Source organism: Zalophus californianus, chromosome 8 (assembly GCF_009762305.2).
Source record: "Zalophus californianus isolate mZalCal1 chromosome 8, mZalCal1.pri.v2, whole genome shotgun sequence".
NCBI classification, from domain to species: domain Eukaryota; kingdom Metazoa; phylum Chordata; class Mammalia; order Carnivora; family Otariidae; genus Zalophus; species Zalophus californianus.
In genome coordinates this window covers 28,225,057-28,247,349 of record NC_045602.1, presented here as the reverse complement: position 1 = coordinate 28,247,349, position 22,293 = coordinate 28,225,057, and positions in this window count along the sequence as shown.

Here is a 22,293-nt window from a genome sequence, read left to right as displayed (position 1 = left end):
CTTTCCCCTTTTACTCAATAACTCAGATTATCAAAAAATCTTAGAATCCAGATACAGAGATCCTTTGCCATTGATTCCTGATCTGGAGAAATGTACCATTTTCCTAATTATATACATGAGGACAATTTACTAGTGTGTGTTTCCCCATGTGCATGTATGTGTGTTTGTAGGTTAGTATGTGAGTATAAGGGTGGTAGTCTGGTGGGTGGTGGTTAGGGGTAGTTCTTTAAGAGTTACGGACCAGGCCATATGATCCTTAACTACTTGCCATATGATCCTTAACTACTTTGTACCGCTACTAAAATAAAGATATTTCTGTTAATGTGTAAAGACTGCAGTTTATCAGGGAGCCCTATCTACTGGTCAGCACAGCTGACAGATCTCAGATAAATCCTGGAAATTAGTAGTCTCCATTACAGGACACCTACGCTCTTTTGAGAAACCCTACAGGAAGGCCCGTTCTCAGAAAAGGTGCATAACTTTCTCTAGACAAAGGGATTCTTATTTCCTTGGAAACCATATCTCTGGTCTCTAGTCTCACCAACTCTTATCACTTTATGCTTCACAGCATGTTGCCTTCTGCTCCTAAATGACACAAGATTCTCATGAATAAAGTAGCATATGGGCTTCCCATCTTTCTTATTCCATCTACATAATCATCATATGATTCTGATTCAATACTTTGTAATCAGTCTTTTGCATCTTATTTTTAAGTGGTCACAGACCAAAATTTAACCATCAAAAAAAAATTCTTTCAATTAACAATTTCCTCTAACAGGGAAATTTAATCCCAAGAGTGGGATAGCATTGGAGGAGGCTTCACATTTGAAGTATTTATATCAGAGGGGATTTAATTCAGGGAATTGGTTACACTGGTAATGGAGGAGTTGAGAAGTCAAGGTAATCCCAAGATTAGCAACAGCAAAAAACCATTCTACCATAGAGCTGGAGAGATAAAGGGAGAGAGTGGTTCAGTGTTACTAAGCCCCAGGGACACCTGACAGAAACTAGAATATGACAGACTATAGGTAGGGAGCTGGAGTCATGGAGGGTCCCAGCCTGGTCAGAGAAGCAAAATAGGAAGAGGACTTCTTTCTTCCAGATATTCAATATTGCCACCAAAACTTATTTTGGGAGAGGAGAGTTGGAAGGCAGTTGAAATGGCGCCTGGGATATGTAGCCTTATAAGTGTCAGCTTCCCCGTGATACAGAGAAGTGCATGAGGACAGCAAAAATTGCATCTGAGGAATGTATCTGACTGGCTCAGTCACAGTAGGTAAAATCAGAATCCCTGTCAGATTTGAGCCAACCACATTATCCTTACAGTTGAGGTGCATAATTGACAGCCATTGTCCATACAGGAAACTGGAAGGAAGGTGGCAAAGGAGCAACTGAGGAGAAAATTCTACTTGTGAAAGTACATGCACAAAATAGAGAAGGGAAAAGATTCAGTAGTGCCCACTGAGGGGAGTTATTATGGCAAGAATGAAATGCCAATAAATAATTGAACACAAGTACCTAGGAAACTGTTAACACGGGTGGATGATGAAAAGGTGAGTATTCAAGACCGAAACTGTCAATGACCCCTGGGAAGTAAAGGGGATAAGGTAAAAAAAAAAAAAAAACCTCATCGTTTGGGAAGAATTAGCTGCCTTTTGTGTTGTCTGAATTGCCTTGGGGACAAGAAAAGGCCAAGCTCCCCAAAGAAGATGAGAAATGAAGGTGTTTTCTGTTTTGCTTCATTTAGTCTTAAATTCTCAGTGGCTCCATGATCATGAATACGCCCCATGATGTCAAGTCTGAAAGAGCAATGAGTAAAAGGATCTAACCAGTCATGACCCCTAATGACACAACTAAAGCCTCCTCCATATTAACCTATAACTGGTTTACACTTAGAGCCTTTTATAATTCCATCTACCCAGGTTTGTAAGCTTCCTGTCAGGCTGCAAACACAAAAGGCAATTTATCTTCATACTCCTGATTTCAAACTGTGTGGAGCCCTGACAGTATTTAAATCAGCATCACCTGAGATACTTGTGTTCTTTTTTTGTTAGGTTTGTAATGAGAATCTCTGATGGTGAGACATTAGATTCTTCATTTTTAACACACCTCAACCAATATCCATTTATACTTCAATTTCAGAATGACTCTTTTGGGACTCTCTGGAAGTCACTTTGGGGCCACACAGAAGGAAGAAGCAAGAAATAGGACAACAATAGTATGAAGTTCTAAATATCTACCCTTTCCCTATAATAGTTTACATGTTGGTCTTCCCACTAAGAGGTCATTTGAAGACTTTAGTGTATGGCGAAAAGGGAAGGAAAGGGGAAGGGGGAACGAACGGGAGGGGGAAGGGAAGAGAAGGGGAGACAAAAGTATATATGTAAATGATACGTATATATGAAAGGATATGAAAAATCATGGCTCTATAGAAAATTCTCCTTCAATACGGGCTCATTTCAACCACTCTATACTTTTATCTTGTTACTTGCCTGAGGTCCCCTTCTAGGTCAGACTCAATGCTTCATTCCCTGAAGACTCTAAATCCATCCTAGCAAGTTGCTAGGTATCTTCAGCAAACTCATTATTTTGTAGTTTTTAGAAGACACGTTTCCCTACGTCAGTGTTCTGGAACTTTCCATGAGTCCTCAAAGACTGCTGACAATGTCTGCATCTTTCACTCTATTTACATCAGAGAGCCCCTGCACCGGGCCAGGCACTGTCTAGGCACTAGAGATTCAAAATTAAATTAGTCAGGAATGTGACACTTGGGTTAATACTTGTGATAACCTATACATACTTGAAAAGTTGAGCACATTTCTTCCTTTGCCTTGGCTTATATTTCCTCAAAGCTATTATGCCAAATATCTCTGGGAAAGAAATCAAAGAATAGAAGTTGAAATTGAATAACTGACCTTTCTCATCGTCATTTTTAAACATTATATCACTTCTCTACACAGTAGGTCTAGACTGTTCTCATTAATCTTCTTATTGCAAAAATACCTTTAAAATTTTGTACTGCTTTTGATATTATTTTGTATTTTAAAATTTTGAAAACAGTTCTTATGTTCTTTGGTCCTAGCTTTGTTATATGCCATTCATTCTATCTTCTGTTCATGGCCTGTGAATAAACGTGTGCATTTATGAATTAATAAATGCTTATTTGTGCCAAATTATCATATGCTAGTATTGGCAATTCCATAATAAAAAGATAGCAACATTTCCCAACTTTCTACAATAAACATAACAATGTTGCCAAATAGATATCTTTTATTATTTTAAGCTAAAAAAGACATCAGAAATTAGTGAGTTTTTTTAAAGATTTTTCTAATCCTCCAAGGAGAGAGAAAAGTCTTGGGCTTTAAAAAACAAAACAGAGGCTTCCGTTTGCATAAGTGACCCATGTAAGAACATAAATGAAAAAAAACAAAGGGAACTGGAACAAAATTAAAGAAAAGCAAAAAACAAAGGAAAGGAATCTGTATAGATTGTGTTACAGATAAGAGAAAAAAGAGGAGGTCAGGAGTGGGTTTAAAAGCTTAGAGAACACGCTCTCTCCTAATTAAAAAAGGAAGAATTAAATAATACACATATTTTTAGACCTGTCACAGGAGGAAAGAAAATTATCCTTTTTTTTAAAGGATAAGGATGTGAGCTAACGCCAGGATGCCAATCTAAGAATAAAGAGAGAATTGTGGTATGGAGTCAGAAGGCCTGGGTTTGATCCAAACTTCACCACGTAGCTATATGGCCTTGGCCCAGTTGTCTAACCTTTCCTAAATTAAAAATCTCATCTTCTGCCTTTGTACAGTGGAAATTATACCTGCCTTATGGTGTGTGGTGAGGATTAAATAAGGGAAATATAATAAGCTGCTTTGTAAACATTAAAGACCTTCCCCAATATGCAGATCCACAACTCATAAAAACAATTATTTTAAAATCAGAACTTGAAAAATAAGATAAAATCAGAACTTGCAGTACCAAAAGTTAGCATATTGTTCATGAAGTCTAACTCCTGAAGCATGATTCAGCCAACATTAATTAAGCACATACTATATATTCGTGAATGTGCTAAGTGCTGGATGTATGAAGATGAGCCAAATGTACCTATACATTATGATAAATAAAAATTTTGAGAAAAGAACAAAAAAGCACAAAGTGCGAGTAGGCTAGTTTTAGGGGAAAAGTGGCAATTTAAACTAGGTCATTGAAGCCCCTCTAAATGGATTTTGACTACTGTTATCAATGAAGTTTGTAAAAAGCTATTTTTAAAATAGCTCAGGTAGAAGTAAAGAAGTGCTGACAGTGGTAAAAATTGTTAACAGTGTGAATAATAATATTTTTAAATTTAGATATGGAGTTTAAACCGTTGACATTTCTAAACATGAATTAGTTTTGTTTGTTTTAATGATGCCCCAAAGCCTATTCAGAATTACACAGAACATATGCATATACAGAAATGGCTGGTCACACAGTTGACCACTTAATGAACTTAAGAGAAACCATACATTGACTGAGGGAAAGCAGGTATATATTATTCTTAAAGCACATTTTTATAAAGCAAACCATGATATTTTTCTTTAAAATCGGATAGACACCGAAAGAAAAACAAACATTATTTAAACATGAGAAATGTAAGATCCCATCATGCCAATAACGAGAAGGTTGGGAGTGAAATTAAGTTGACAAAGGGAATGAATTAAAATTGTTCATTTATCCCCCTAAGGCACATAATCCATAGAAAACACATAAATGTAGGAGCTGCCTCAGGTTAAAATGGAAAAAGATTAGGGATGGGCAAGCCAAGCTCAGACATAGTTCACACAATCTATCCAGAGATCTCGACAGAAGAGACCCTACATACCTCAAGAGTACCTTCAAATAAGCTGAAATCTGAGCCAACCAACCAGAGTCAAAACATCAAAACGGCAGGAAGGACAGAATTTTATTTACAATATTAAGATAGAAGGTGAACCAGTGAGAATTGTTACTATACACTTTATAGAGGAAATAGCTGCTCCTGAAAAAAAGAATTAAAAGAAGTAATAAGAGTAAACTTGTGGGACACCTGGGTGGCTCAGTGAGCTAAGCGTCTGCCTTTAGCTCAGGTCGTGATCTCAGAATCCTAATATCAGCCCTGAGTTGGGCTCCCTGCTCAGCGGGGAGTCTGCTTCTTCCTCTGCCCCTCCCCACTGCTCATACTCTTTCTTCCTCTCTCAAATAAATAAATAAAACCTTAAAAAAAAAAAGAAGTAAACTTGCATTAATTTTGAAGTTACCCTTCCTAGAATCCTATTGTTTCAAACTACCAGTGTCAATCTCCCATCTGGTAATAGCATGTTGATTTTCCTCAGGTACTCTTCTTTTCCAACTCTGATCCCATAATTGTTTGGACTCCTGCATTCAAGGACATTTTCTTAGGTCAGGTTCTTTCAGAAGCCCATCCTGAAATGCGGATTTGAATGCAAATGATTCATTATGGAAGTGCCTCTCAGATAAATCAGGAAGAAAGTGAGTGAAGCAATAGGAAAAGGGAGTAATAGACAAGTGTATGATTTCAGGTAGAGTTTCCAGCATCAATCCGATGCCAAAGAGAGATCTGGAGCATAAACTGTAAATTACAGTTTGTATTGCCTCTTGGCAAAGGAGCTGAGCTTTTATATACCATATCAATCTAATCAATGGCTATAGACTACTTTGGGACTGATAGAGACTCCCCCACATCTGGCTTCCCCATGACGTGTCTCTCTCCATGGCCAGGGTAGCCCAGGGAAATCCTCTGAATATTGCAGCTCCAAGGCAATAGCAGCAAAAACACAGAGATGAAGGATGAGCTCAAAGGACTTATAAAGTAAACCTAAAGGGATCTTTTTAGGGCAATAGAAGTCTCCACTATAGGAGGACATATGAAGTAAGTCTGGCCAACAGCATATTCCTTGCCCCTGGACATAATGAATTCTTTTATAATAGAATGTGTCCAAAGGCTCTCTAATCAGACCACTGAGAAGCACCGAAAGAATACAGAGAGGTTAAATGTAAGTCTGGAGCTTCTGGCAGTCATCTTTCCATAAAGAGAACACCTGTCTGGAATAGAATAAGTTGAGAGAGAATCAAAATAAAGAGATGCTGAATGCAAGGTTGCATACGGTGACATTATCTGAACCACTCTATCACCTGGCTTGACATCTAAATTGGAGTTTTTAGAACACTGTTAATAAATTCCCTTTTTATGTTTGAGCTGGTTTGAATTGGGTTTCTCTTACTTGAAATAAAAAGTTGTATTTTAATAATTATTAACAAGGTAAAACTGTTGAATCATTTTCTGAAGCCTAAATCTACATACATTTATTCTATGAAATCTATTTGTCTGACAGAAAACATCTACATGTATATCTCTATTGAAGGGAACTATTATCATGGCCTGGTGGAGAAAAAAAAAGTAGAAATTTAGAAGGTCGACCATGCATCTTTCACAGGTAGGATGACTAGCTATGATCAATAAAGAACTGTCTTACAATTTAATACTTTTGTTTTACTCTAGGGAGGTTGAAGGAGAAAAATTAATGATGGCCAATCTTTCAATTCCACCTCTCCATACTGAAAAACAGATGGTCAGGGAGAGCTTCACAAAAAACAGAGTGAAATTCACACTATGAAGAGAAAATGCTGAGCACCCAAAAGAAAAAGGAAAAAGAAAAAAAAAAAAAGAAAAAGGCAGGATAGTTGATATCTATGGGAAGGTCATTCTACTAGGAGATTTGGCAGTCATACAAGAAGTAAAACTCCCCAATATATTTTTAAAGGTTTTAGTTACTGGTAAAAGCAAACGTAAGCATTTAAAATCTGACTATTTTATTCTAACTACTGTTTATCATAACCCGTGTGGTTAAAATGAGTTTCAATGTAAAATATAAATTTGAAAAATACGAAATTCTTGAAAAAGGAAAATATGTCTATTTGTTGTGTAGTGGGTCCAACTGTGAATTCAAGCATGCCTTTGGTAATTGCACTATTTTGTAGTTGGCTTATTCTTTTCACATAACCACATTTTGGAGACAAAAAACAAAATTTTTAAGTATCTAGAGGAATCAATATTAGTATCTGCTGACTTGTCCTGAAAGCATTTGTTTAATTAAATTTGCCAGTTTTCTGACAAACTTGAAGGAGAAAGAGAATCAAGTGTTTTCCCAAAATCATTGTTCATAAATTATTTTATAAAAATAAATTTACAGTTTCCTTAGCATAAAGCACCACTACAAACTATACATCTTCTGGGTGACAAATACATCTATATAACTATATGAATCATTGCAAGAATGGGGAACAAGGCTGGATACTGCCTAATTATTCTACCAGAAAAAAATGGATTTTAGCCCCAATTAGAGCATCTTCTTATGTAAGACCAATGAGGTCTAGATCTTGCACCACAAAAATGTCCACTACTTCTCTAATGCCCAGGTTTACCTCAAGGATTAACCCAAATACAGTATTTCTCCAAATTCTAGAAGTTGAGTCCCCCTGAGCTCTCTAAAATGTATTTGACCTTCTAACGCTCTAGGATATTTTACTCTTACAACTTTTCTCTTTGGGGCCTTTCTCTTATAGCTTATCTTTCTCTTTGAGCCTACTTAAATCACTACACAAAAATTCCCAGCTTAATTTCCTTCATGGCATCCAGCCCATGATGCACTGGTGTTTTATGTGGCAGACTAATATCCTAGTGTCCTAATACAAGAGGCCAATATCAAATTAGTATCTTGGGTATGGAGTATCTTTCCAACTCCATGGGAATATAAACCCATGGGATCAGAAACATTGCCTATTTTGTACACTACTCTAACTCCAGCACTTAGACTAATGCCTGAAAAGGAATAGATGCTTATATATATGTGATGAATAAATTAATAACTAAATAAATACATGAAATGACTCAACATCTCCCAAGGATCTTCATTCACCAAGCAGTATGATTTTTTATGTTCTTCTTCTCTTCTTAAAAAATTCACTCCTAATGCCATTGGATGGGGCAGGGCAAGTAGCTGTCCATATCAGTAGGGGCTGGGCTGGGGAGGTTGTGGTGGTACAAAAGAAGGTGTCAGAAATCCTGAGCAGAGAGGAAGGTGGCTATACCCAGGTAGTGGATTGTTGTTAGATATAAGGTGTCAGAACTCATGCAGGGGGTGAGCCCGCAAAGTGAGGAGAGTAGCAACAGAGACACCCCAGAGAAGTAAAAGCAGCATTCCAGAAGAGAGGTGACCCACCATCCAGTATCAGAGCTCAAGCAGAATGAGAAAGGCAATCTCCAGAGGTAAGGGAAGCCCAGTATGGGAAGTCAGATTCAGAGGAGGTGAGGGGTATTTGTGAGGGGTAGGGGAGCCAGTCTGGTTCAGGTTGTCAGAACCCAAGCAGGAAGAGGAGCAGCATGGTTGAGGAATCAGAACCCCTGGGAAAGAAGGAATCCATGCCTGGAGGGTGGCCTGGTACAAGGTATCAGGGAACAAGCAGGGTCAGGAATAATTCATATCAGGGTGCGTCTTGGCGTGGAAAATCGAAGCCCAAGAGGGATGAGGAGGATGTCTGTAGTGGAGAGTAATGTAACCTGGGGGTGTGGGGTGCGCCCAAGGTGTGTATGGAGGAAAATGCATTAGGAAAGTGTCAGCAGAGATAGATGGGTTAACATGAAGGTAGATATATAAAACAAGTAGATATATTAAAGGTCATGGATCTAGGTTTCTCACTGTCAGAAAAGGAAGTTACAAATGTGGAAAGGGGAAAATAAACCATGTGCTGTTGAATTGGAATTAGAAGTTTCTGTATAGACTCATGGTTTTTAATAGAGACAGAAAAAGAAGTATTGATGTCATTGTGTTACATATTCCTCAGCCATGTCCACCACAAGGGCCTGGGTGCATTGGCTCCCCAATAAAACTGAGCACATCTAGCACCCAAACTGTGGCTTCTAAATATAACTGTTCACTAAAAGGAACTAAGGCTCCTTGAAGAAATAGCTGATTTCAGGTTTAGGACAGGGTACGTATATGCCTAGAACATACTGTTGTGCGAGGAAGAAAGAAAGTGCTTAAAGAAATTAGGGACATGTCAAAAAGAGAAACCAGACCAAAGGGGCTCTGCCTAGTCAGATTAGGAACAAATAGGCATCAAAATCACAACAGCAATGGGTAATAACTCATTGAACAAAATAAATGATTTTTAAAATGTGTCCACACAGACAAAAAACAAATAATAAATGACTAGATTCAAAGTCTAATGAAAAACAGGATATTTATATAGGTTTAAAGTCCTTCCCCACAATATATTTATTATCTACAAAGGGGACAGGGTATATGGAAAAGCCTGAGGGACACCCCCAGAATCAAGCGGTCAAAGTTAACATTACTCAGCTGTGGCAACATTTTTCAAGATATGTTTCCTCAGACAAGGGATACAAAAGCAAAAATAAACTGTTGGGACTATTCCAAAATAAAAGCTCTTGTACAGCAAAGGAAACCATCAACAAAACAAAAAGATAATCTACTGAATGGGAGAAGATATTCACAAATGATATATTCAGTAAAGGGTTTATAGCCAAAATATATATAAAGAACTTATACAACTCAACATGAAAAAGAAAAAAAGACTGATTAAGAAATGGGCAGAGGACCTGAAGAGATATTTTTCTAAAGAAGACATACAGATGTCCAACAGACATATGGAAAGATGCTTAGCATCACCTTACTATCAAGGAAATGGAAATCAAAACCACAATGAAATATCACCTAATACCTGTCAGAATGGCTAAAATCAAAAAGGTAAGAAGAAATAACAAGTTTTGGCAAGAATATAGAGAAAAATAAACCCTTATGCACTGCTGGTGGAAATGTAAATTGGTGCAGTCACTGTGAAAAACAGTATGGAGGTTCTGCAAAAAATTAAAAATAGAAATACTGTATAATCCATTAATTCCACTATTGGGTATTTACCCAAGAAAACAAAACCATTACTTCAAAAAGATATATGCTCCATATGTTCACTGCAACATTATTTACAACAGCCAAATTGTAGAAGGAACCCAAATGTCCATCCATAGATGAAAGGATAAAGAAAAAGTGGTATATATGTACAATGGAATATTACTCAGCCATAAAAAAAATGAGATCTTGCCATTTGCAACAACATGGATTGACCTAGAGGGTATTATGCTAAGTCAGGCAGAGAAAAACAAATACCCTATGATTTCACTTATATGTGGAATCTAAAAAACAAAACAAACAGATCCTAAATACAGAAACCAAAGTGACAGTTGTCAGAGGGAGGGGGCTCGGGGAAGGGCAAAATGGATGAAGGGGAGTGGGAGGTATAGGCTTCAAGTTACAGAATGAAAAAGTCACAGGAATAAAATGTACAGCATAGGATATATAGTCAGTGGTATTGTAACAGCGTTGTATGGTGACAGATAGTGGCTACAGTTGCGATGTGCATAGCATAATGCATGGATTTGTTGAATCAGTATGTTGTACCGCTGAAACCAATGTAACATTGTGTGTCAACTAAACAATAAATATAATAAATAAATATATATTTATTTATCAATAAAAATAAATAAATAAATAAAGTTTAAAAGTTAACATTACTAATTTTGAGCAAATCAAACTGTGTACCATTTAATAGGATGTTATAAGAAAAACAGGTAAGTTTCCACTGTATTCTTGCCAAAGATGTATAACCGGAATCTGGTCCTAATGAAAAACCTAAACTAGAAAGCATTCTACTAAAAACACTGCTTATCTTCAAAAGTATCAAGATCTTTAAAGTGAAAGAAAGCCTGTTTTAGATGTCAGGAGAATAAAAAGACATGGCAGTCACATGTAAATGATTCTGATCTAAAGGACATTATGGAAACAAATGTTGAAATTTGAATGAGGTCTAAGGTTTAGATGATGTTGCAGTCATAATGGCTATATAACAAATCATCCACTAAACACATCATACACTAAATGCACACTAAAATACTCAGAAGTGATTGGGGAAACAGTCATCAGCTCACTCTTGATTGGTTCAGAAAAAAAAAAGATACTTATACTATATGCAAATCTTTTCTGTAAATTTGTGATTGTTTCAAAATAAAAAATATATATTTTTAGAAAAGCAATGCAACTTCCTTTAAACGTTTTATGAGGGGGGCACCTGGGTGGCTAATTTGGTTAAGCATCCGCCTTCAGCTCAGGTCATGATCTCAGGGTCCTGGGATTGAACCTCCCTATCAGGCTCCTGCTCAGCTGGAAGCCTGCTTCTCCCCCTGCCCCTCCCCCCATTGTTCTCTCTCTCTTTCAAACAGATAAATAAAAACTTAAAAAAAAATTAAAGTTTTATGAGGAACATTGAAGATATGCAAACTCACTCCATCCTGCCCTTTCCCTCTGTCCTCTGCAGGGATCAGGCAGATGAACTCACAATAAAATGCAGTTATGAGTCATCCAGAAATTCTTTTTCTGCCCTTCTACAGAATTTGTTGTCTGCAGCACACCTCCTTATCTTATACCCTCTAGCATTTATATACAATATAAGCAATGCACATGCTTTCACTGACTAGCTAGCAAATTAACCACTAGCATCGATATATGCATTGGAAAATTGAGTTCCTGCATTTGCAGCTGTATGAATACAAAACACAACCCACTAGGACAAAGTTATTTTAAAAAAAATAAAAGCCAAATTGTGGAGTAAAGACTTCAGAGAACCACAAAAAAAAAATTGCATTAGAGACTTGAGTGCCTTTCTATTTAGGTAACTGTGGTGAAGCTAGTTTGCTGATCCCTTTTCCCTTTCCCCCTGGGCTCACAGGAAGACTTCCATTTCCCAGAGCATTTGCTAGCCTGGATTCCTCAATGACCACATGGAGCAGAGTCCTTATCACCCATCACTACTGCATCTTTAAATGAGAAAAAATAAGTTTCTAGTTTTTAAGCCCCTGAGATTTTTCTTCCCCTGCCACAGCAACCACTTCTATTACCCAAACCAGCGCATTTACTTACTCTCAGATCTGGTGTGGGGACTACAGCAGATTAAGTCCCTGAGTTCCCTTAGAGTGAAACATTTACAAGACAAACTAGCCATTCTCTTGCTAATATTAGCTGCCTCTTACAGGATGAAATTTATCTTCACTGTGTTAATGAAATAATTCATTTTTCTCCATCAAAGGGAGGGAGAGAGGAAAAGGAGAAAAGAACAACCTGCCACAGTTTTGTCACTATCTATCCACCTGTTAATATCTAGTACAAAATCCCATATATTAGGTGCAGAGGTCGAATCTAATGCAGGAAAAAATTATACACTGAGAATAATTTTATCACTTCAGATATTTTTAGTAAAGGGCGGTGAACATAAAAGCAGAGGACCTAGAGTGTTGTGGCAGCAAACAGCAGAAGACAATCTGGTCTAGGAAGGAGGAAAGGAATCTCAGAGAGTATGTCAGCACTGATCCCTTAATACCTCTTCTTGGGTTGTTTCCTGAATTCAGGTTCTTACAGATCAATCTTCCACCCTGTGTGGGATTCTCCCTGCAACCTGACAACAAGCCATTTTGTCCCTACCTTCTATTGTTTTCCTTGGTTCAAACCACCTTCAGTTTTCCCATCTGTAAAATGGGGATAGAAATACCTATTCCACAGATTAAAGATGTAAATATATGAGGAAGTAAGTGCCTAGCAGAGCACCTGACTCATACTATGCAAAAAATAAACTGTAATTTTATACCTTCAGGCCAGATTTCTTCACTGTGATGATTTAATCTAGCTACCTAACATATGCATTTTATTCCTTATTCACTTTGGGAGTTTATGTTGATCTTTTGTCATATACTTAAAGAAAAATAAATCTTTGAGTATTAAATATGTGGTTTCCCTGAATCTTACCCTTCTGGTTTGAAGAGTTTTTTTTAGCTGAACTTGACTATATCTTTGATTTCCCATGTTAGTGACAAACCTAGGTATGCTGGCTCAGGTTAAACTTTTGCCCACCTCCCTGTACACTAAATCATGATGTCATCAACCCAGGAAGCCACAGTGAAATCACCATCATAATTATCATCATACTATTAATATTAGAGCTATCTTTTATTAAATTTTTACTATGTATCAGGCATGTTCTGGGTACATAATGTTATTTTCTATCCTCATAAAGCCCTAAAATAATTTGCAATATTCACACATTAAAGATGAGTATACAAAAGCTTATAGTAGTTGAGTAATTTGCCCAGGGTCACATGACTAGTTGGTGCAGAAGTGGAATTCAATTGAGATCTGTTTGCCCCAAACATCTATATTTTCTGCTATTTATAAAATATCTTTCTATATGAACTTTCAAAAATGCTCTCTTGTAACTTTCCTCATTGTTACATATTTTGACCCACGGTCATGGTGGCATTTCATATACTCATTAAAAATATCATAGATCGGGGCGCCTGAGTGGCTCAGTCGGTTAAGCATCTGCTTTTGGCTCAGGTCATGATCCCAGGGTCCTGGGATCAAGCCCCGCATCGGGCTTCCTGCTGCGCGGGAAGCCTGCTTCTCCCTCTCCCGTTCCCTCTGCTTGTGTTCCCTCTCTCGCTGTCTCTCTCTGTCAAATAAATAAATAAAATCTTTAAAATAAATGAATAAATAAAAATAAAAATATCAGTGGATCATCAAATATATCTGTACATCAAAATGCCATGTAACAGAAACCTGAAGTAGAGGTCAGGAAACACCAACATAAAAGTCTAAAATATAGAGATTGAATGAAAGTATACCATTTCAGAAATTGTAATGCGACATCATGTAATGAAAAAGGACTTGGATCATTGGAAAACAATCTGAGTAGTAAAAAAAATGTTGCCTCTGTTACTCCAGCACTAACAGGGTAAAGGATACTTGATTAACGTCTATTTTCTGGTTGGTTTACCAGGTTATAGACCTAAAAAAGGAAGAATACATTGTGCTATCATAATTGATCATACTATCCCTTAAAATCTGTTTGCTTCTCATTGCTTTTCTCCCTAGTCTTAATTTATTGGCAGCTGGATTCTCCTATTGGAAGAGAGCATGCTAGTCAGTTGAATGAGATATCTTGGCCTGCTTAACAGGGATTGGATCTTCCGATCTGTTTGAGTGGGTACTTTATGAAAGGCACTCTAGAGAGAATTCTATTTCTGGGCATAAACAATTGAGCTTCTTGTTGAAAAATCAGTCTTCTACATTCGGCTTTGTGTCCCCACAAATTGTAACCCCAAGGAATAGGTAAAATGTATTCCTAAAGCTGCAAAGCTGAGGACCAGACCATACGTGAAGAAAACTCCATCTGCAAGCCATAGCCAGCATCAATCCACCAACTATTGCTTTTCCAGAAGAATGCTGAATTAGATGCACAACTATATTCCAATCAGGGAGGGAGGTTAAGAATATGCTGGGTAATAGGATGTTCCCTAAGGTCTCAATGTCTTTCCTAACTGCTTTCTTGATTCATTCTATCATCTAAGAACTTTCCCCTCAAACCTCAGAGTTAACTGCCTATTGGAAAATAGGTTTTTATTGGTCCTTAAACTATTTCCTTCTAGCCTTATCCCTTGGTTTATTTGGAAGGGAAAGTTCACTTCTTTGTTTTGATTTTGGCAGTAGTCTCCACAAGCCTTCTAGAACTCTTCATGGTCTTCTTGAGGAAATATTCATATAACTCTCTTCACATACTGACTTTATCACTTTGGCCTCTGATAAAATATTTGAGCACACATTGCCCTAACTCACCTAACCCTGGGGAATGGAGTAATTGTGTGAATTACTACTCTCCAGCTCATTCATGTGGCCAAATTTGCTATAACTTGGACTCTAGGGGGCCAAGTCTTTTAAAAAATAACTGAAGATAATAATCAGAGAAAAGTGGCAAGTAGGCACAAAGAAATTCATAAAACACTGCTGCATTTAAAAAAAAATTCCATTATGACAGATTACCTAGAGATTATCCTCAGGCAGAAATAATCGAAATTACATGATGAATCTAGTTCTCTGACAATCAAAGAAATAATTACTGGACAGGAAATAGAAAAATTCCTTTTCATTTGTATCTTTCCTGAACGTCAAACAAGCATATTTCTTTAAATTGTGGACTCAAACCCCTTCTCCCTTAAATCAGCCTTAAATAAAATATCCATGTATATTTGAAAAGAGACTATCATTGATTCCTATGTCCACTGCTTATGCTACTTCCTTATTTTATCAGCGCACCTGTTAACATAGCCCATCTCTTAGTAATGTATGTTCCTGACATTACATAACAGGGATGAGGTGAACACAACTAATGAGATGTGATCACCACTCTAAAGATGCTTAATATCTGTGCTCTCTCTCGAAAATTATAATAAAATCTGGTAGAATCAGAATTTCTGCAATCCAAAATATCTAATATTAATGTTTAGAATATTATTAAATATATCGTTTGCAAGGATTTCTCTTTTTCAAAAAATCAAATTCCCTCCCCACAATAAGTATTTGACATTAAAATACTATCACTATAATTTGTTCTTTGATGATGCAGAATTCCTTATATCCTTCTTATGTATCAACAGGATTCAACAAATAGGTATTGAACCTTAACTACATAGAAGGCTCAGGAATGGATGCTAGAAAGTCTACAAAAGTGAGTAAGTTGTTGCCCTTAAGAACCTCTTATTTGGTTTAAATGTTAGTTCTAACTACATGTAGATATGAGGAATTTCATGGTTTTAGAGATTTCCAACTGACTGAATAACAGATGGCTGGATGTTTATCCTGCTGGCAAAGATAAGGTTCCCATGGGAAATAAAAAATTAGAACATTCTGGATTCTTCCTGAATATATTTTGCCCTCTGTCATGACAGGTAATTATCTGAAAACACTGTAGGCCCTTTTATCCCATCTGCAAATATCTACAGTATAAAGTTCAGATGTCTTACTATGGTATACAAGGCCTTCATGATCTGGACTTCCCTACATTTTGACTCCAGTTACTTCAATGCAATGGTGATATTAAAAACCAGCAAGGCCTAGGCACCAACCAACGAGAAACACAACAGTAGCCTTGGAATGGGGACTTGGAGGCCTCCTACAGTGTTGAGCAATTACCCTGTGAATTGTTAGATTTGGGGACGTTTTAGGAGAAAGAGATAGGGCAGCCAGTTTGTCAGCCAAAGGATCACAGATGGGATTTAGAGCAGTGGTGATTTACTAGTCAGATGGAAGTATTCAACATCTTAGCCAACAGTAAAACGTGCCAAGAGCCCATTAGCTCTGCTCCAGGTTTTCCTCAATGAGTACCCTTTACTCTTGTCAACCAAACTAGTTAGTATTCCAAAAATGTTTCATAGCTAACTAGCTAATATCCTCTAAATGTTTCATACCCAAGTAGTTAACAATCCTTAAATGTTTCACACTAATAGTTTACATTCCAGAGATGTTGCACTGCAATGTATGAAATGTCCTTCATTCTCACCCCTCACCACCTGTATAAATAAGTTTCAAGACCCCGCTCAGGCTTCAGAGGAGGTAATGCTTAAACACTGTGCCTGCAGGCTCCTTTCTGAACCTTTCTCATTCCCCTCCTCTCCCCTCCCTGAAACCACGACATTAAAGATATCCTCTGTACTTCAACCCTAGATTACATAATGGCATCTTGGCATTTATTTGCTTACATGTCTCTCTCCACTAATGGACTGTTAGCTCCTGGAGTAAAGCATGGTGTCCTATTAAACTTTGTATCCTTGGGGCACCTGGGTTGTTCAGTCGGTTAAGAATTTAACTCCTGATTTCAGCTCAGGTCATGATCTCAGGGTCCCGGGATTGAGCCCTGCATCAGGCTCCGCTCTCAGTGGGGAGTCTGCTTGAGGATTCTCTTTCTCCCCATCCCTCTGCCCCACCCCTGCTCTCTCTCTCTCTCAAATAAATAAATAAATCTTTAAAAAACAAAACAAACTTTGTATCCTTGGCTCCTATAAACCCTCGCTCACATTTTAGATCCTTATTAAATGGTAGACCAATAAAATTGGAACCTCTTCTTTTAAATTTTGACCATTTGCTGAGTAAAGGTAAATTAGTCCAGATGCACAGTTTGTTCAGTGTTACTAAATCAGTGATTCTCAAACTTTATATGAATTGGTTACCTGAATGGTTTAACAAAACACAGGTTACTGGGTGCTACCCCCAGAGTTTCTCATTCAATTGGTCTCAGAACAACAGTGATTCTCAAACTGTGGTTCCTAGACCAAGAGCATTGGCATTATCAGAAACTTATCAGAAATGAAAATTCTTGGACCCCACCCCAAGAGGAATAGTTTCTACAGATTCTCCCCCAACCTTTTCAGTGTATTTCTTGTCCCTGGTCACTACTGTTTTTCACACATGAGACCTTCTTTATCATTAGTATAGATTAAGTAGATTCAACCAAAAGGGCCATTTTACATGTGTTGCAATTGACAAAGATAAATCTGATAAAGTTGTTTCTGAGATAGTCTGTCTGTTAATAAGTTGAAGGACTTGAATGAGAAAATAGTGATAGGCTTTTGACGAACAATGATAATGATCTTAATATCAATAATAGAGCCTCATATACCCACACACCCCTGAATAAAAATATTGGAAAAGATAACTAAAAGAACATCTGCTGGCATCTTGCCAAAGCATTGGTCCAAACAGATTTTCCCTGAAGTTCAGTGATAATTCTTCTTATACTAGCTGATAGGACACAGTGATCTTAGATGGTATGTGCCAGGACCAGGAATTCCATCTGAAACCTGCCTGTCCACAGTCTTTGGTCTCCTCTCTATGTGTACAATATTCTACCATGAAACTTCACAAAGGCCACCAGGAAAGGACCTTTGAGGATGGAACCATTTACCTTAAAACCTAGGATACATGTAACAAAAAGTGCCATACCTTATGTAATCAAGATATGGTTTGTTTGATCTACAAGGCTCCACAAACTAGATAAATTTATATTTAAACTTATTCTCCTATTCAGTTAAATAATTGGTTGATAACCATTTTATAACTGGACTGTTCAGTCCAAATTACTAACTCAGTTGTGATACAAGTAAAGAAAACAATGTAATACAATGATTAAGAGCAGAGCTTTGGTTTCAGACTAGGCCTGAGTTCAAATCCAAAAATTCATCACTACAGCTGTACAGAGTCAGCCATTTCAGTACTTCTAATGCCGCTGTTCCTAAATGCTAACTTCTCTAAGACAGCAACACTAACATCCATAACAATGACACTAGATGTTTATTCTCAGCCCTACAGTGAACCTCAATCATATACCACTAACTATACTGTGAATATTTTCACTCTCAATATTCTATTGTTGAACTTTTGGTTGATTATGCACCATTATCTGGTGGTTTTTTCATTTTCTGGATCTATCAGAGTCTCCACTTGTCAAACCCCTTGTAGTTACTGGGGAAATATGATAGTTCTGTCTAATGGATATGTGAGCAAAAATGACACATGTGAATTCCGTACTGAATTGGTGAAAAAAAACCCTGTACCATTTTCCAATTTCTCTGTCTGCTGCTGTGATCTGGAAGGAAGCTTGTCTTGTGAACACAGAGCCACCAGATCAAAGCAGCCTAGATCACTGAGTCACCACATGGAGGGCAGCTGCTGTGGAGAGGCACCGAGAACAGAACTGAACAATTTTTGCCAGAAACATTTTTTGTTGCACAAAAACGCTGAGATCTGAGGGTCATTTATTATACAGCATACGCTTAACCTATCTTAATAAATACGATGTCTCAAAATAAATGTATCTTTAACCTTAAACACATGGCCTTTTCCAACATCATATTTTCTTTCAATCATACTAAAAGGTGTATTTTTAGTCACTTTTTATTCTTTCTTCTCTTTTAGTCCCATGCCTTCCACGTTTTGCTGTATCCCATCATTTGTATCTTAGAAATATATCTCAGTTATCATAAACCCCTAGGTCTGGGAAAGAAAAAAAAAAACGATTCATATCTTCTGCCCCTAGATGAGAGACACTTTAATCAACTCAAAAAATAAGGAACCTTAAATCCCTAAGATTTGTTACTTGGCAGCTCATTTTTGACCACTACAACAATCTCCTTGCCTGACTTTCAAGACCTTCAACTTTATCTGTCACTAGGACCCCACAGTACTTCCCAGCACTCATGCTTATATTTGCTCAGTTTCTTCCTACACACCACTCCAGTTAATGCCTCTGTGCCTTTGTTCTGTCTTCTTACCTACCCAGCTTTCAAACTGAAATCTAAACTCCATTCCTCTCATGAAGCCTCTCCTCATTTTTCCAACCTCACCAGTATCCCCTTACTCAGAACTCTGTCCATGAAGAAACAGTACCTTATAGTTTAGTCTAATACTTCTTTAGTTATTACTACTAGCTTTTTAAAGGTTGTGGCCATGCTTTTTGCTGCTTCTGAATCTGTGACAAGATTTTAACACTACAAAAACACAAAATAAGTACTAAGTATTTTCTACCTGCTTAACTCATCAGTAGACATTCATCTGACAATCAGTTTTTGCCAGGGAAATGTGGTAATTTGCAACACACATTCTTCCTTATCATCACAATATCTCAGACTCTAGAGATTCCACCTGGGAAGCTGACTGAGAAACCAGTGACCTGTTCGTGAAAAAAGGAATTGGACCTTCAATGGTATTCTTTCAAAACTTCACATTCTTAGCAGATGATTAGTGACCTATGGCCTTTCTTAGTATTTGCTTTCATAAATGAATTCAATTCTTTAAAATTACATATTGTCAGACAAACTTTAAAAGTATTGTCAGATTAGTTCCATAAATTAAAGTAAACTGGCTTGCTCAGTTATAATACGGATGTGTTATGGTGACAATGTAGATAATGTCGGTGGTTTTATTTGCACTATTTTCCTTTTCCTAAAGTTATATGGGATATAATTGCTATTTTTTTTGTGCTCAAAAAGGATTCTCTTCTGAATTGTGTCTTCCAATGATGCTTAGTAATTATTATACCTTTGTTTGTATTAAATACTTTTCAATAAAGATTTCTCAGTAATTAAATTCTACTGACCTAGTTTTCACTTCCCTGGTCTGTAATCCATTTTATCTCCTAGGTTCATAATAAGTAATTATACAGATTAATGATAAAATAGCAAAAGAAGAGAGTAGAAAAATCAAAGGGCTCAAATAAATCACACACAGGATCATCAGTCACAGAATATCTAAAGAATAGTTGTAATTCGATCATGAGGGACACGCTTTAAATGCAATTACAACACTACCACAGACCAACCATTTCCTTCTCATTAGTACACGCCAGTCCTTTGTAGAGACACGCTGTAGTACTTCATACCTAAGGTTTCCCTTTTAAACCTATTCACTAATGAGATTCAGTGGTTGTTGCATTTTTCTAAAATACTTTCAAAACTTAGCTGTGTTCCTAATGAAGAGTGCTGTTTCACCTTAAGGAAGATAGGCTCAAATCCATTCCTTAGAGCAATCATTCCTGGACACGCAACTCTCTTGTTTGTCAAGAGCCTTTAAAAAAAAAAAAATTAGTTTACTCATCAAGTATTTACTGAACCTCAAACACTGTGGTAACCAATTAAGACAAAGAAGTAAACAAGACACATAAAATCTTTTTCTGTCTACATGGAGTTTTTCCAAAACTATGCTGTTCAACATGGTAGCCACTAGCCACATGTGACTGCTGGGTACAAAATGTGACTTGTCCAAATGGAGATGTACTATAAGTGAAAATACACACCACATTGCGAAGACCTGCCCCAAATATAAATATAAAATATCTCATTTTTAAAAATTGTATTACATATTAAAATTATAATATTTTAAATATATTTGGTTAAATAAATATAGTATTAAAATTAATTTTACCTGTTTCTTTTTGCTTTTGCTAACATGGCTATTAGAAAATTTAAAATTACATAAGTGGCTTGCATTCATGTTTTGCACTGGATTTCTATTGGATAGTTCCTCTCTAAAATCTCTAGGAAGACAGGCCATTAAATAATTACAACAAAAAGTAATGAAGAATTAGGTAAGAAAAATATTAAAATGTGCAGGTAGCAGGAGCCTTCAGTTGGGTCCTTCTAGTGAACAAATTCACATCCATAGAATTCCAGAGTTGAATGACTACATTGGCTAATTTAATAGATTCTTCTTTGCTATCCCCTGGCATATTGTACATACTATTTTAGCACTCTTTGTTTCAAGTATTTTAATTCAGTAACAAATACTTATTCCACTAAACACTCTTACTCATCTGGGTATCCCGAGTACATGTCAACATTCCTGATATACTGTGGGTGTGCGTTAAGAGATGAAAAATGCCCTCCGGAGAATTATTACACAAACTTAACAACCTGGGATGTCTTTGCATACAAGTGATGCTACTATCAGTCACTACAGTGACTGCCCAGGAACTGAGATATTTTGTTATTCACTACCTACAGATGCCCAGCCTGGTAGAACTGATTTTTAATGATCCTACCATCAACACCTGATAATCAACTGCTTTCTAAATCCTTGCACTTGAAAACAGTCTTGCATCTGAGGGGAAACACGGCAGGACAGTGGTGTTGCTGGAAGTTAAGCACCAGTAACAGATCCAGTTTCACATCCATAAAGAAAATTGGACAGTATTCCTGCATGATAGACATTCATCTCAGTCTAGGCTTGATGTATCCTTGACTGACAGACTACCAGAGGATGTACTGGCTTCCTGAATATGGTTTATGTCTTTGCCCAACATTGTATCACCTTGTATGCTGCTGATGTAGAAAAAAAAGATCAGTCACTACAGTTTAGTGTATTTCTGTATTTCAGAAACTCTGAGTTTGTCTGGCAGAAGTTTGCATAAGGTGTCTTTCTCCCCCAGGCTTTTACTCTGCCAGTTTTATAAAAGGGAACACAGACCTCATCAAATGCTCCTGGGCAGTCCAAAAAAAAGGGGCAATGATCAATGAAAACAGCTTTAGTGTGATGATTTCAAAGTGTGATGAAATCTTTCGGGTTATATCTATACAGGCCCTAGGAATCATGTTATTTTTTTTTTCTATTAACTAATGAGGAAAGTTGGCCCCTGAAAAAAAATTATTAAGCCAAATAACCTACTAAATTGTCCCAGCCTATTACTTTGTGTTGAATAAACAGCGCTTCAATCAATGATAAAACTAATCAATTAATTATTGAGCTTTCATGTTGGCCCAGAACCTTACAAAAACTAAAGTGCACATAAACTATTTAAAATAGGGGT